The sequence below is a fragment of the Hemicordylus capensis genome, chromosome 1, assembly GCF_027244095.1.
Source record: "Hemicordylus capensis ecotype Gifberg chromosome 1, rHemCap1.1.pri, whole genome shotgun sequence".
Taxonomy (NCBI): domain Eukaryota; kingdom Metazoa; phylum Chordata; class Lepidosauria; order Squamata; family Cordylidae; genus Hemicordylus; species Hemicordylus capensis.
The window spans coordinates 87,262,107-87,278,581 of NC_069657.1; the positions used below are offsets into that span (position 1 = coordinate 87,262,107).

A 16,475-nucleotide genomic window follows, 5' to 3' on the forward strand; every position below is an offset into this window, starting at 1 on the left:
GGATTGCCTTAATGAAAGGCGGTATATAAATTTAACAATAAATAAATAAATAAATAAATAAATTTTATGGATGCTTTTTACATTGTGATATTTCGAGCAAATTAGCTCACCTGATACAGTCTTGCACCCCAAGCACGTTGTCTGGCCTATTGGATGCCTCTGCCCATTCCATTTGATTAACATAAATCTTCAGTCAATTTGACTTCCAATTAATTCCACTTGGAAAAGATTTTCATTGTGCTTATATATTTGCTTACTGTTTTATTTTTTAGCAAAATATTGTAACAAAGACAGAATACGTGCCTTCTCTTATGAGTGCTTTAGATGCGTTTCTTTGTTCATTACTTGCTTATCTGGAATCATAAATAATCCATGATCTGAGAAATGTCATGAAAATAATTTTCAAGTTAATTAAAGGCTGGGGGAGGAACAATCAGTTGTATGATTCTCTGGAGGCTGCATGAGTCCTGGTGGGATTGCAAATGCGAATGTGTTTGGATAGGATTGCAAGTGCAGGCCATCCATATAAATTTACCTCATCTCATGCCAGCTGACATCTGTCCTAGTTAAGAATTCAGACCATGTTAATAGAAAATTCTCATCTTTTCTCAAGTACAAGCCATCAGGAAATAATCTTTTTGGGACATTCATAGGAGCAATTGATCACATAATTCTCTGAAGCTGTTGTAGCATGGTATATATAAGACCGTGAGCTGTGAGCTAGGAATTTCTCCGTTCAAACATCTCTTCAGTCGTGAACTCAGTATGCTGGAGACAGTGGCAGTCTAAGGGTGTCAGTCCAAAAGCCCCAGCTGTGAAATATGAACCAGTGAATGGTCATATGCATGCCATAGACACTCATGTCCTCCACCAATATGCAGATAATAATACCCATCTTACAGTGTTGTAAACTTACTGAGATAATGTATATGGTGTGCTTTGAACACTTAAAAGTGCTATTTAAATGCTCAGCAGTAGTTTTAAATTGAGCTGTAGATATAAAGGGTATTACATTGTGCATTTTAATCTAATGTATCCATCAGACCTACTGGAGGCATATAGACTAGACTTCCGCTTAATATAAATAAGCATGTGCAGTAATAACTATTGTATTGTGAATTTTGACTGAGGATTCAGTTATGTTTATTAATATTATGATCTGCGACGATCCAGTAGTCAATGCTGGATAAGGAGTTGAGCAGGAATAGTTCAAATCCTTACTCAGTCATTGATAGTAAATATCCTACTTATCTGAATCCAAGACTAGTTTCTCCCCAAGTTCTCTGATGTTAGAAATCAGTGGGATGTCTTAAAATGATTCCTCTTCTTTTGGGGTCAATACAGGTATAGCCTTTTAATAAAGAGGGATAGTCTTAAGTTCAGTGTGGTCTTCAGTTCATGGCCTTGGGGCAAATCAGTATCATTCACCATCAGTTTATCCATCTGGGGATCAAGTGATTTACCTGGCAGGCAAATAATGTTGCCAGGTCCCCACTCAAGAATCCTGCCAGTGCTTTTGCATGTTCTAAGACAGGATGCAGCTCTTCTGCTTACCACTTCATTTCTCTGTTGGTTATCCTTTCCACCTTTCTTCTGTGGAAGGAGGGCAGGAGAGGGTATTGATGAAGGAAGATAGGGAGAAACAGAGGCTGCATCCTAGCTCAGCACCTTGGAGGTGCCATCTGTGGGTGAGGGCCTGACAATCTCAGATGTGAGACTGAGTGAAATATGAGAGGGGGCGGGGAGCAAAACCTGCAATATGTTTCTGAGACTTAGGGACAGGCATTGGCAGTGCTAGCACTGGGCACAAAGGGTATGTGCTCCAAATATCTGGCCAGGTATCTCAGACTTTGTGCCTGCCTCCCCGCTCTGGGCAGGAGGCCGTCCCTCTTCCTCTCTTCACCTTTTCATTTGCAAATGAAGGGAAGGGGAAGGTGGTTGCACTGGGGACCCAACTCTTTAGGTGTGCTCAGCCCTTGGCCTTGTGCCCAGCAGCAACACAGCTGTGTTGGGCTCAGTGAAGAAGAGGATGGTGGAGGCAGCTCAGTAGGAGCAGGAGGTGGGCTCTACCCAAAGCCCTCCAAAACACTGCTTAGAAAAATTGTCACTTTTTAAAAAAAGGTCAATGGGCGGGATACCAAGGCACAGTTAAACAAAAACAAAAATATCCCAAGATGGCAAAGTCGCCACAAGAAGTAATTGCAAAGGATAGGGAAATTTGAAAATAAAGCCAGGGACTTGATCCTAATGGGACTCTAGCAATACCCTCGTGCATTGACCTCTAAATCTTAATAGAAACGATGAAATATTTCCTCCTGTGTGGTTGCCACTCCCACCCCCAATATCTATGCCTTTAATAGCTGCACAATAAGAAAGTCAACAAATGAAACTCCCAGACATGCAGCACTGATTAGGAACGTTTCACCTGCTGAATTTTTACCTCTTGAGCAGCACTGTGGGCAGTCTTGCCTTAAGACAAAACAACATGACTCACATTTCTCCGAGCCTTTTACTTATTTATTAAAGTACGTGTGTGTAAGATTTGACATCTTCACAAATCCCGCCCCACCCTCAAGATTTTTACTAAAAACAAAATCTAAACCGATAACTAAAAGGGGTATAATTTCTGTATTATGGCAGCATTTAAATATCCAAAACAAAAATTATGCTCTTGATGTATGAGTGCAAGTCGCTGTCTAGTCTTTCAAAGCAGCCAGCAAAATCAACCCGTTGGAGTAGGAGTCAGCCATGCAGAGAGCGAGTGGGAAGCAGGGACGTGGGAGTGGGAAGCTTGCGTCGTGTAGCCTTAAATTCACGGCAACATGTCCACCGGCGCTGGCCCGGTCGCGGCTTCTTCTCCTGCAGGTGTCGCTCTCAATCTAATCCGCGCGGCGTGTGGGCGAGCAGCAGTCGAGGCTCACCGCGCGATGTGTGATTGATGTTGTGTGGTAATATGGAGGCGGGGCTAAGCCTAGGCTCGTTTTCTTATGGTAAAGAAGACGCATGTTGTGCGGGGTGCTGATCTCTGGCTTGTCAATTTCTGGCGGTGGTTCTTGGGGGACCCTCAGGATGTGACTGTGTCTTTCGCCTGGCTGGCGGTGCGGATTGTTACTCTTCGTCCGGGTAATACTCTCTGGACCAAGCGACCCTTGCTGAAGGCGGAACATGCTTTAAGCCTGTAAGTTGCTTTTGGTGTGTATATTTATTTCTTTCGTCCTACTTCTTTCCCGGCCAGTATGTCTCTTTCTCCAGTCAGGTGCAGCCCTATGGTCTCTCTAGTTTATCCTCGGCTGTGGTAGCTGTTGCAGGAACTACTTTGAGGGGGGCTCCCTTCCAGAATCACTGGGGGTCACAATGCATAGGGGAATCGCTTGGCGTCTGGGGAGTGTGTCCCTCCCAAGGCTTCAATCAGTGGCATCAAACCGCTGAAATCAGTGGGACTCCTTACTGCTGAGTAAACATAATCACGGTTGGGTGCTCATCTTGTAACTCTAAAAGTCAACGCTAAAGCTAGGAAGGAAAGAGTTGGCATAAATGAAGAAGGATAAACAGCAACATCTGTCGTGGAGTGTGATTTGGTAGAGACGAAACCACTTCCTGTTTGTTGGTAGCCGTAAGAATAGGAGCTTGAGCACCCTGTAACTTGTAAATGTGTCCTGGCATTTCTTTGTTTAAAGCTTCTTTATGGGCTGGGCTAGGGAATACTGCAGAAATTGCTCACGTGTGTTTAAACCTTTCTAGCAAATAGCTAACGTTGGTTGGGTTTAGGGTTTTCTTGTTGGTTGCGTTTAGGGGGCGTGGGAGTGGAAGTAGTCAAAGATATACAGAAGGACCCCACAAAGAAACAGAAACTGTAGGTAGTGAAGTGGCATCCTCACGCATGTATGTATGGAAATGTTTCTGAATACATATTGTGTATTCTTTTTCTCTCTTCCCCGCCACCGCCATGCACTGATTGTGTTGTGAAGCACTGAAGGGGTATTCCTAATTGTGCAAAGAAGTGTGTAAATAGCTTGGTGCAGGGAGAGAGGGATTCCTTTGTTTCTTTGTTCTCTCACTGAACGTTGATAAGAACAACAGAATTGCTATACAAAGAGACATGTGCAGTGTCTTACTACTTCCTACAAAGGAAGGGAAAAGCCCCTAACCTGAATATTAATACCTTTGCTGATTGGACTGTGTCTCTCTGTAGAATGCTTAAGAATTCAGGTCTGGTGTGTTAATTTTCCTCTCCCTTGCCCGAGAGCTTAAGTGGGTTCTTCTCTCATTTTGTGAGCTGCTTTTGAATGTCCTCATGCAAAGTTTCCCTCAGCATCAAGTGAGGGAGACGATGCCTTTTGTTGCTGGGTCTAAGGCGGCTGGGTGGGGTAAGCAAGTGCAGCCCATGTAGGTAGGGCTTGGTATGTATTGTGCTTGCCACATTTTCCTGTATTCAAGCTAGCCTTTTTGGCTCAGTCAGTTGGTTCAACATTCATCTCTGTCTGGTGATGAATGTGCTTAGTTCAGTGAGCAGTGGAGTCTTTGTAGATGTGAAGCTTGAAGCACCCTTCAAGCTTTGGGGCTAGGGCCAGAAGATCATGAGGAAACAGTGTGGCATACTAAGAGAAGCCTCTGGAAACTGGTGCCACTCTGATCTGGGTTATGAACTCAGTAGGTGGTCTTCAGCAAACCTGTCTCAGGCACTAAAACTGCTAGTTTTATTTTGTTGTACCACTTTTCTCACCCAAGGTGGCTCATAAAAATTTATTTAAAATATTTCTATAACATCTTTGAATTAAAATATTCAAGGTAATTCACAGGTCACCAAATAATGGTGGAAGAAAATGTTTTTAACCTGCCCCCAGACTTCTTGGAAGAGCACATTGTATAATTCTGGTGCCACTACAGAAAAAGTCCTATCAGGTAGCAATATTACTTCCAAAAGCAGAATTGGAATAGGGCTTCATTGGCAGATTCTAAAACCTTGAAATGGAGAATCAGGTGAGAGAAGGAACTCCTACCTTCTCCCATGAGCCATTTTTGGAAGGGCGGTATAGAAATCGAATAAATAAATAAATAAATTTTCCTCCTTGGGTACTTGAGGGCCCAGATAGTGGAGGGCTTTAGAGCACTTTGAACTGGACTTGGAAATAAACTGGTAACCAGTGCTGATATTTCAGCTCACACCCACCAATAGAAGAGCAATGCCATTCTGTACCAGCTACAGTTTTTGAACTACCTTAAAGGGCACCTCCATGTAAAGCATATTAATAGTAGTCTAATCTGAAAATCACTAGGGCATGCATGGCAGTAGCCCACATCTGAAACAGACTTGATTTAAAACAGATCTCCTCTTAATTTGTATTTTCAATACTCACTACAGCATGCAGAAGTTAAGAGTAAAGGAGCTTTTAATATTTTATATGAGGATGCCTACAGAACTTGACTACAGTCTGGAGATGTAAAAGGAAAGGTAGAAAACTCATTGCAAACCCCCCAAAAGGAACTGTTGAACATAAGAAGGATGAAACTAATGCTTTTTCCGGCATTGTAAGAAGTAAAATGTTTTATTAAATAGAAGGCTGTGAGTACACTGTGGCATAATACAGTGTCTCCAATTTTAAAAGTGATGAGAAGAAATTGTGCCTAGTCCTGCAAGGTGATAGGAGCAGCCTAGTACTACAGAGTTGTTTGATGAAGAACAGATAATGCAGAAACCTAGTACATATGGGATCGAGACCTATGTGGCCACAGGTGACAGGCTCACTTCCAATTGTTTGTATTTAGATAACTTTAGGGGGCCTGCCTACCATATGTTTTGTCTCATATACTGCATATTTTGTACCAGTGCATTTTCACTGGATGAAAAATCCTAGGCAATACTTCAGATTCCTGTTTTTTGTGCTTTTCACTAGAGGTGTGACTTGGAATGGAACACAAAATGCTTGGGATGTTCTGTTGGAGCGAACGGGGAGCCAGTTGCTCTGATGGAACAACCCCTGTTCCGACGAACGTCCCGGTTGACGTTTTGGAATCCAAAATGGTGGCCAGAATGGGTCAGGACATTCCGGCCAGAATGGGGTCATTCCATTCAGAGATCAGAACTGTCAATGTCCCAAATCAGGACATGCTGCACACCCCTATTTTTCACTGCCATTTTTTTCCACAGCCAGAAAAAAAGCTGCACCAGTTTTAGAGTTCCTCCAGTGAGCAGCTGAATTTATTTTAACAGCAATATTTCAAAATCAGTTAAAACCCTGATCACGATTTGCTATGGTGTTTTGCATAATAAACACAAAGTCCTTTTAAAGTGCCATATAATGTAAAAAGATTGCATCAAGTAACAGAGAAAAGAAACCACTTTATTTTGTGTGAGCTTGTGTGGTACTTGTTGTGTCTCCTTAGTGTTTGTTGGATTGTCTCAGTTCAGCTGTTGTCTTCAACTAGTGTCATGGAACTGATAGGAGGAAAGTGGATGTGGAACAGAAGAGTGTCGGATGATAGGAAAAGCTGGGTGGAGAAGAATGAGTGCTTTGGAGTAAGTGATTGATTGATTAAGTGCCGTCAAGTCAGTGCCAACTCTTCGTGACCACATAGATAGATTCTCTCCAGGATGATCTATCTTCTAACTTGGCCTTTAAAGAATCTCAGTGGTGCATTTATTGCTGTCGTAATCGAGTCCATCCACCTTGCTGCTGGTCATCCTCTTCTTCTTTTTCCTTGAACTTTCCCCACCATTATGGACTTCTCAAGGGAGCTGGATCTTCGCATATTGTGTCTGAAGTATGATAGTTTGAGCCTCGTCATTTGTGCCTCGAGTGAAAATTCTGGATTGATTTGTTCTATGATCCATTTGTTTGTTTTCCTGGCTGTCCATGGTATCCTCAAAAGGCTTCTCTAGCATCAAATTTCCAAAGCATCAATACTTTTTTGTCTTGCTTCTTCAAAGTCCAGCTTTCGCATACAGAGTATAATGGGAAAAACCATTGTCCAAACGATTCTAATCTTTGTAGGTATACATCACAGCATCTAAATATCCTTTCCAAGGCCTTCATTGCAACCCTATCAAGTGCTAGTCTGCGGCGTATTTCTTGACTGCTGGATCCTTTACTGTTGATGGTCGATCCTAAAAGGCAGAAGCTATCCACCAACAGCAACTAAGTAGAAAACCAGAAATAGAAAAATGTAGGAAATTTGATTACAGGGGCAACAGTAGAACTGTATGCAAAAGAACAAGAACACCCCTACTTTTGAGCAAGTCTCTTGGGATAGAATGACATGTTGGGTGTGATACAGCGTCGCTGCTGCACTTCCATGTCAAGTTCTCTTTCTTTTCCCCTCCCCCACCATGCCTGTGATAACTTTAATACTACATGTCATGTCATCCCATTTGGTATTCCCCTGTCTGCCAGCAGTAGCAGATGATGTGTAGGGAATGTACAGCATGACATCCTGATGAGAGGTAAGTGGCCCTACATGTTACAGAAGAGAAGGGGAGCACACAACATGGATGAGCTGTGGAGTTCCCCCCAGGAGAGCACGAAGTGGGTTTAGGACAGCCTATAGGAACAGGAAGATGTACAAATGAGCGATGAAGTAAAATAGTATGGTTAGGATGGGAGTGCTGTAGAAGAAAAAGCAAAAATGGATTTTTGGATACCATGTACAGTAATAAAAACACATTAGCTGCCCAAATATGATAGAAACTCAGAATACATATGAAGTAGAATGGGGTGGTAGAAGCCTGCGGTGACTGGCTGCAGAGTAGGCCTTCAGACTGCAGGTGGGTCATATTTCTCATTGGCCCTCTCAACAGTGGGGTAAAAACTTCCAACAAGTAAAAAAAATTAACACAAGGAGCTGGACTGGGCTCATGTCTTTTTCTCTGATACAGTAGAGTGTTGCTTTTAAGCAGTACTTGATGTGGGAGAGCATTTTAAAATTATTATTATTATTATTATTATTATTATTATTAATTCAGTTTCTATACCGCCCTTCCAAATATAGCTCAGGGCGGTTTACACAGAGAAATAACAAATAAATAAGATAAATAAAATGGATCCTTGTCCCCAAAGGGCTCACAATCTAAAAAGAAACATTAGATAGATACCAGCAACAGTCACTGGAAGTACTGTGCTGGGGGTAGATGACACTTTTTGCTTGCTGTCTGAACTAGGGCTGTCTGTTCCCTCACTTCATTCTGCCATATGCATAGTACAGGCCCAATGTTTGGACTTGCCACATGTGGACCAGGAATGGAAGAGGATCCTGGAGCAATCTGTAGGATTGCACTGTCTACAGAAGGAAGAATTAAGGCAAACACATTAAGTCTATGCTTTATTTACATAGCAGCAGAACACACTACAAATACCTTTTTTCAGGACGTTACTGAATTATAGAGGAAAAGGTAAGGGGTTCCTTAATGAAATATGCAGATCCACCCAATTTTGGTAAAATTATATCCTCCTGCAGCCATCTAAATACTAAGAAGGCTACTGCGCACACACAAACCCTCACACCCCTGTAATTTGGGCATTGCATCCAACACACAGTGCAATCGCATTCCCTGCATGAAGTTACAAAGAAAGGATGTAGATTCCACCTGAGGCTTCCAATAAAGGCAGGTGGTGATTTTGAAGTTTAGAACATTTATTGTGGAGCTTCCTATACTTCTTCGGGGCTCCAAAATTGGAAGTACGTTGTACATCATTTCCCCCACCCCACCCATGGACTCTATCTTGAGCTGAACCCCTGAGTTGAGGGTCAACTCGGAGCCGGTCCAGCATTCATATAGTTTTTAAAAAAAATTCTAACAACTCACTGTCAGGCCCAGGGTAATTTTGTTGCCTCTAGTAAAAAAGGTAAAGTGTGCCATCAAGTTGATTTTGACTCCTGGAGCCCACAGAGCCCTGTGGTTGTCTTTGGTAGAATATAGGAGGGGTTTACCATTGCCGCCTCCTGTGCTATATGAGAGTATGCCTTTCAGCATCGTCCTATATCACTGTTGCCCAATATAGTACCAGCGTGGATTTGAATCAGCAACCTTCTGCTTGTTAGTCGAGCATTTCTCTGCTGTGCCATTAGGTGGCTTGTTGCCCCGGGGGCGGGGAGGTTTACGCAAATAGTCCATGCACGGCGGCCTTCAAAAAGGCTGCTGGGAGAGGGCCAGAATGGCCCAGAAGTGGACCAAAACGACTGGGGGGGGGATGCTGGCAGGGGGAGAGGGAAGCTTCAGAGTCCCCATGCAACTGCGGCAGCACACACACACACCACCACCACCCTGGAGGTGGCAAAATTACCCTCTGCCCACGGTAAGATATATATATATATATATATATATATATATATATATATATATATATATATATAAATAAAACCCTTTTCGAACCCCAGCCCAGCCCAAACTTGAGCTGAATCAGGGAGGGTGGTTTGGGGGTGCACAAAATCAAACATGCCCAGTCCGGTTTGAATCTGGTATAGACTGTTTTGTGCCCACCCCTACCTACATATAGAGACAGAATGGCTAGAAAAGATAAGCCTTGTGGAAGAGGTGGATAATGTTGCATGCATCACCTGGTCAGCCCACCATACAGCACAGAGAAAGAATAAACAGTTTGAAATTGGCATAGTATCACTAATTCCTCTGCTAAGTGAGCAGGCCCATTCAGTAGCTACTGTAAAACATGCTTTGAACAATATATGAGAGACATTTGAACTCTTAAGCCCAGGGTAAATTCCCATCATGGCTGCTGTGCTGACCAACTGTTCTTTGCTGTTGCCAAACAAATCCAGTGGCAACCAGAATCATATGGAGAGGACAACTTTATCACAATGTTTGGAAGGTTACATATTGAAATGGTTGCATTGAGATGAACTGGAAACTTGCTACAAGACAGTGGTTGCGTTGCAGACCTTTTTGAAGCAGGCATAGCAGCATCTGGTACTGCAGATTCATTTTTGACAGCTCATATGTAGCAAAAACACAACAAGTGCATCAGATCACAGCATGCAGTTTGTATAAACTTCTGAACAGAGCACACAGCCAGCATTGTACTGAAGGAACAGACTTTTCCAAAGGCTGTGTCATAGCCTTTGAAACATGGTGTAAGAAACGTAAATGTGAAGGTCCACGATTTCAGTTCTGGAATCTGGTACTTTGTATGGAACTAACAATTCTTGCCCTTATTCACTCATTTAGAGAAGCAAACTTTGTTCTGTACCATGAAGCACTATCTGAATTAATACCATATATTTTTTGCTAACAATATCAACTATCCCCGTTGGCTCCCCATCCACTTGAGAGACATGAATAACCTATGGGTAACTGAGCAATCTCACAAAAGCAACTTTATGGTTCACAAATCTGAGAGAGAATACTCAGTTCTGCCACTTGATCAAGCACACAAGCAGGCAAATAATTATTAAGTGTGATGGAGGAGTAACTGGGATTACTGAGCAGCCATCGGCGATTAGGCAGTGGATGGCTGGATCTGAGGTGAACTGTCTAGTGAATGAACATGAGTTTCAGGTATCAGAGGTTTAAGGAAAAGCAGCAGTCACCCTGAACAGTGTGAACAAGCTCAACAAGTATTCTTTGATTTAGTGAGCTTGCACATTCTTTGTGCAAGCTCACTAATGTGATCCTGGAAATGGGGCAACCTTTTATAGAATCATCAGCAGACCTATTTGTTCTCCATACCAGAGATACTGCAGATCACAGTTGCGCTGACATGATTTTTACACAATATGACAGAGGTACAGAACAGTTCAAGTAATTCATGGTAGTACTAGACAATGAAGATGGAAACTTCTTCTATATTAAGAAAAACTAGTTGTGTTACTTCAAACAGCAGGTTGCTCCACAGGCTGCAATGAAGGAAGATCACAACCTTTTCTCAGATTTCTTTATCTCCTGTCAGTTGGATTTGCAATAACTTTATTATGAAAACCAATCATTTCCAGCTTTACTCTGACAATGGAAAGCTTCATCTTTCCATGAATGGAATGCAATCTCAATAGAAATCATTGAAGCAGATAGAACAGTATTGCAGGATGAACCACCAGCTGATATCATAGTAGATGGGTCAGCACTGGTGAATACCCTGCCAGCACAAACAGGTATAGCTATGCAAAGGATGGGTTGTGTCTTGTCTTCCTTCCACCCAAGGAAGACAAGACACAATATGTATCTGTTAACTAAGGCCACACTTTATTAACTATTTACAGGAAATGCAACCGAGCAGTTACAAATTAACTGGGTGTGCAGGCAACTCCTCCCTTTGTCCAAAGCACCTCTTATGGAGAGCAACTTTAACTCTGCAGGGTGAAACAACCAGGTCAGCCAGAGGCAATCTTTGCTTTGGACCTTGGGGATCTTTTTACTTCCCTTCATTGTGAAAACTGTCCATTTATTCCTGCACTCTGTAGCTGTCCTTCAACCAGTTACTGATCCACACATGAGTCTGTCCCCTTATCCTATGACTGCTAGTTTACTCAAGAGCCTTTGGTGGGGAACTTTATCAAAAGCTTCATAGACTTTATCAAAAGTCTATGAACACTATGTCAATTGGATCACCTTTATCCATATGCCTGTTGACACTCTCAAAGAACTACAAAAGGTTAGCGAGGCAAGACTTGCCCTTGCAGAAGCCATACTGGTTCTCTTTCAGCAAGCCTTTTTCTTCTATATGTTTAACAATTTTGTCCTTAACTATGCTTTCCATCAATTTACCCACCACCGAAGTTAAGTGGATGGGCCTGTAGTTTCCCAGATCCCACCTGGATCCCTTTTTGAAAATTGGAGTTGCACTGGCATTACATATTTTTGCTAGGAAATCAGAAATTTCACATTTGAGTTCCTTCAGAACTCTTAGATGCTATCTGGTCCTGGCGATTTAATTTTTTGTTTTTCAAGACGCTTTAGAACATCTTCCCTTGTCACCTCAAATTGGCCCAGTTCTTCAGCCGCTAAACCTGAAAAACTCAATTCTGGAGAGATTATATGATCAGTATTCTCCACCATGAAGACAGATGCAAAGAACCTATTCAGCTTCTCTGCAATCTCCTTGTTCTCCTCAATAATCCCTTTCACACCCTCATCATCTGAGGGGGCCAACTGCTTCCCTGGCAGGTTTTCTGCTTCTGAAATATTCTGAAATAAATTCTTTTAAAGAAGTTTTGACACTTCTAGCGATATGCTTCTCAAACTCTCCTTTTGCATCGTTTATCGTCTCCTTGCATTTCTTTTGCCAGAGTATGTTCCTTTCTCTTCATTTGGGCAGGACTTCCATTTTCTGAAGGATTGGCATAATGGGCAGGAATAGTATGGGGCCAAACAACTCCATGCAAACCAAACATAGCAAGTCCTGCTGATTGGGGGTGGACAAAACACCAAGGCACATGGAAACTCCTTTGAACAACACTTCCACCTGCTACAGGATGCTGAAAATAACTAACTAAATGTGCCTGCAAAGCTGACTTTAAAGGAAGGTGTAAATGTTTCAAAACTAGTCCCAACTGCACTGGACTGCGTAGCTGCACATGCTTGGATTAAAAAGCTATCCAATGTCTTTCATTTATTTCATGAAACCATATTCATTCTCCCCACCCCTTCTATTACTGTACTTTGTCATGCTCATAAGAAAAGTTGAATTGTATAGTAATATAATCACTAGTATGTAATACTATGATTCAGAGATATTAATTTCATTTCACAAAAAAGTGTTCTGTTGCAAATGATGCTTAGTTCCATAAAATATATTCCATACAATTTTAATGCAATTTGTCTGTAATTAATATTAAAATAATACAATTTTGTATAGGCAATTGCCTATGAATAGGTGCAATTTTTTATTTTTACACGCCCTTCTATTTATTATTTATTATTTAGTCAACATTTATGCCAATTGTCATGCTAGTAAGAAAAAGTAAATGATACCATCCACTATCTGCTCCACTACTCATTCTGACTTCCCAGAGCACTCTCAAATTATGCAGACCACTGGAAGACCAGGCTATACAGAGACGTAGTGTGCCTTGTAAGAACTGAATGTGCTGGATGAGCACATTGGGGTGCTCCCTCTCCCATGACCCTTGGACTTGTGCCCTAGAAAAACTTTATATGGGCTGATCCATTCTCATTTTAAAAAAAAATCATAATTAAAGCTGTTCTTTTGGAATTACAGTTTTGATTTTCATTACTTTTCGTGTATGTGTTTTTAGAATTGCATAAGAACTATAGGGGGGCATTCCAGTTCTTCCCACTATGTCAGCAGTTCTCACTAAACATGAAAGTCCTGAAAGCAAGTGACTTGCAAGAATACAGTGCAGTGTTATAGCCTGCTTTTCTGTATAAAATACTCATGACAGAAACCAAAGGCCTGTGAAAATGAAGGCTGTATTTGACCATCAAATATCAAGCAAGGATGGAACCCTAGTTATGGAACCCAAAGTGTGCCACAGTCTAGGTGCCTGTACAGAAAAGACCCTATCTTTGATGCTTGTCCACTTTACCTCTTAATGGGGACAGGGTAAATGGAGCAGGATTACTAATTAAGTGTTAATCTTAACACTTGAACATATGAAGTTGCCTGATCCTGAGTAAGACCATCTAGCTCACCGCTATCTACTCTGGCTGGTAGTGACCTTCAAAGGTAATGGGCAGAAGATCTTCCAAGCCCTGATACCACATTTTTTTAAAAAAACTAGGGATTCTGTTGACCAGACCTGAGATGTTTGGCATGCAGTCTATATGTTTTGCCACTGATTTGTGGTGCCCATATAGTAATGGTGACCAGATTACTCAATGTGCTGTGCCTTGTGTCTCAATACTTATCCAAGTGAACTTATGAAGAGATCCTATCTGTGCTTCATTGTTCTGGAAAGTAGGATGAAGGGAAGTTAAGAAGACCTCATCTCCTGAGTTACCACAAATGCAAAGGAAGACAAGAATGCCACTTGTAGCTAATTGTCCTCTGTCAACTAAGAGGGAAGCAGTTTCTTCAGTTTGTTTCATGTCCCCCCTAAAATATTCGGGAAGACTATCTCTGTGGCTCTTCTGAGGACATAGGCTGTGCTACCAAATCATTGACTTATGAGAGCCTGCTCTCTAGAGATCTTCTTGAGCATTGCAATTTAGTATTTTTAATTACAGTTATATCTTCCTTTCAGCTGTAAAGACAATAGAGGAAAACTGTTTTTAAGAGGCTAAATGTTAATGCTACTAATGGGTTAAATGCTGCTTTTCTCATCTTCTCCCTCCGTGCTCCTATTAATTTTGAAGCCTTGCTGCTGTGTCTGTCTGCCAGGGACTTTTACACACAGCTGGTTTTACCACAAATTTACTGGGAGGCTGTACTGCGGATGCAAAGTTGTCCCCAAAAAAGACTAATAGTGGAGGTTTTTTTGCCACGGATATAAATCAGGTGACTGTCTGATGCACAGTGAAAACCCCAAATTGTGTGTGAGCAGGGATTTCGGGGTAAATTTAGCTGATATGCATCCTCTCCATTCTGGAGGCGATGCGAGATAAAGGGCTTTCAAAGCCCCGTGTGAAAAACTTCCAGACACAGAAGAAGAAGTGGATATGTTGAGGTTTTCAAGTTTGTCAAACCTAATTGGAAAGCATCACCTTGCAACAATACATCGGTGCATCAAATGGATGCTTTACTTTGTAAATTCTTTTTCACACTAAAGGGGAGCTGAATGATATTGTGCCTGTCTCCAGAGGTAATTTGAGGGATTCTCTTTGTCCCCACGCAATATGATTTTCCTCTTCTTTGCACTCCAATTTGAAGCTTCTGTTCCTGCTCCCCGCACTCAACCTCCCCTCATTGTGAATAATAGATGCTAGTGGGGTAACACGCATCTCAGGGGAAAACCTCTTTTTCCAGGCACTTTTTAAAGAGATGGTTTCTTGGTCTGGCTTTTGCTACCATCTTAAGCACACAAACCTTAAGCAGGGAACAAGGAGTTCCATTTAGAAAAGTGGGGAGGTCTTTGACCATCCGTATTTCAGATCACTTATGATTAGTTTGCACAAGGAACACTTTTGGACAATCCAGTCTTTCTCCATACAAAATAAATAGATCTGTATATAGTGCATATTCCTGACAATGGCACAAACATATTTTCTCTGAAAAAGTAGGGTGTTGCCTCAACTGGGTTGATAAATGTGCTATAGTTGTCATGAGTTATAAATGCTCATGTTCTTAACTGATGCCTCTCTTGCAGTTGACTTTAGATATATCTCAGAGAAGGGCTTGAAACCTCATTGAAGGCACTCTTGCATTTCACAGATGAAAATAGAAGCCTTCTAATCTCTCAACATGGATTCCTGCCTGTATACCTACACTGTGTGTTCTTGGAGACTCTTCTGTGCTATTGTGCTGGTTAACTGGTCATTTTCTTTTTAAACTTTAGAGTGTTTGACCTCACAGTGGTGCTGGTTGCAATTATAAAATTGGTGCAACTCATCAGTGCCTCAACAACTTTGCTCATGCAGTTATTGGAGAATGGAAGGGAATCCTGGGATCAGACTGTAGCTCAGTGCAAGAACATCTTCTTTGTGTGCAGAAGGTTCTAAGTTCACTCCCTGGGATCTCCAGATAGGACTAGGAAAGACCCCTATCTAAAACCCCAAAGAGCCAATGCCAATCAGTAGATGATACACTGTTAGATGGACCAGTGGTTTGACTTTATATAAGGCAGCTTCCTATGTACCTATGGAAACAATTAACCAATATTGTGTGTGGACACAGCAATGATGAAATGCAAGTTTTTTGATTTAAAAATGCAAAAACGATTTGGCATTCTATCTATCAAAACTTCTATTTTAAGTTTTGTCTCATAGATTATTTGTTAAACTTCCAATCCTAGTGGAAAGTGTCTCCTTTTTCAGGCACTTTATGTGCAACTCGATCCTCTCTTGGAGCAATTTCTATTTCTCCTTGTTCTTCACAACCCATATCTCACATATGTAACAAGGGAGCCCTGTCTGAGTTAGCATCTCTCTAGCTAAAGCTTTGGGTGGGTGATTTAGATAAGCAGATCCTAAGGGAGTTCTAGACCTCGCTCACTTTAAAGCCTATTAGCTCTGAGAAGCTCTAAGGCAAAAAACACAAAAACAAAAAACCCACCATCAAAGTAATGCTTCAGGGTGCTCACCACTGTATCTTACTTAATCGTACCATCTCTTAACCTGCACATACCTTGCCAGCTGTGATCTATTTAAAGGACACTTCAGCCATATTAACATACACTCTAATGTCTTAAAAATAAAGAATAGGAATACATTTAAAACAATTTTTATACCAGTAATTGCTGCCCAAGCCACCCCACCCACCGCTATTAATATTAAGACTGGATTCCACCTACTGCTATATGCTGAGCACTGCACAGTGCTGCCTTAGTGTTTGCATGCAGGCACAATAGAGGCACAATCCACCCACCCACTTGGAGATGTATTTTTTAGAGACCCTGGGAGGGAGGGAGCTGAA

At 41.7% G+C, this 16,475-nt stretch overlaps 1 protein-coding gene across 3 annotated transcripts in view; it reads left to right on the forward strand.

Annotated features, from left to right (window-relative positions):
• The first annotated feature begins 2,843 nt into the window (after nt 1-2,843).
• The window catches only part of TP53I11 (tumor protein p53 inducible protein 11), a 79,626-nt gene continuing 65,994 nt past the window's right edge, over nt 2,844-16,475 (forward strand). The window contains exon 1 of one of the 3 annotated variants that reach the window (XM_053263612.1): nt 2,844-3,192. The gene's annotated coding sequence lies outside the window, so the exon portion shown is untranslated. The remainder of the gene's footprint in view (nt 3,193-16,475) is intronic. The other 2 variants (XM_053263607.1, XM_053263601.1) reach the window with 2 other exon arrangements.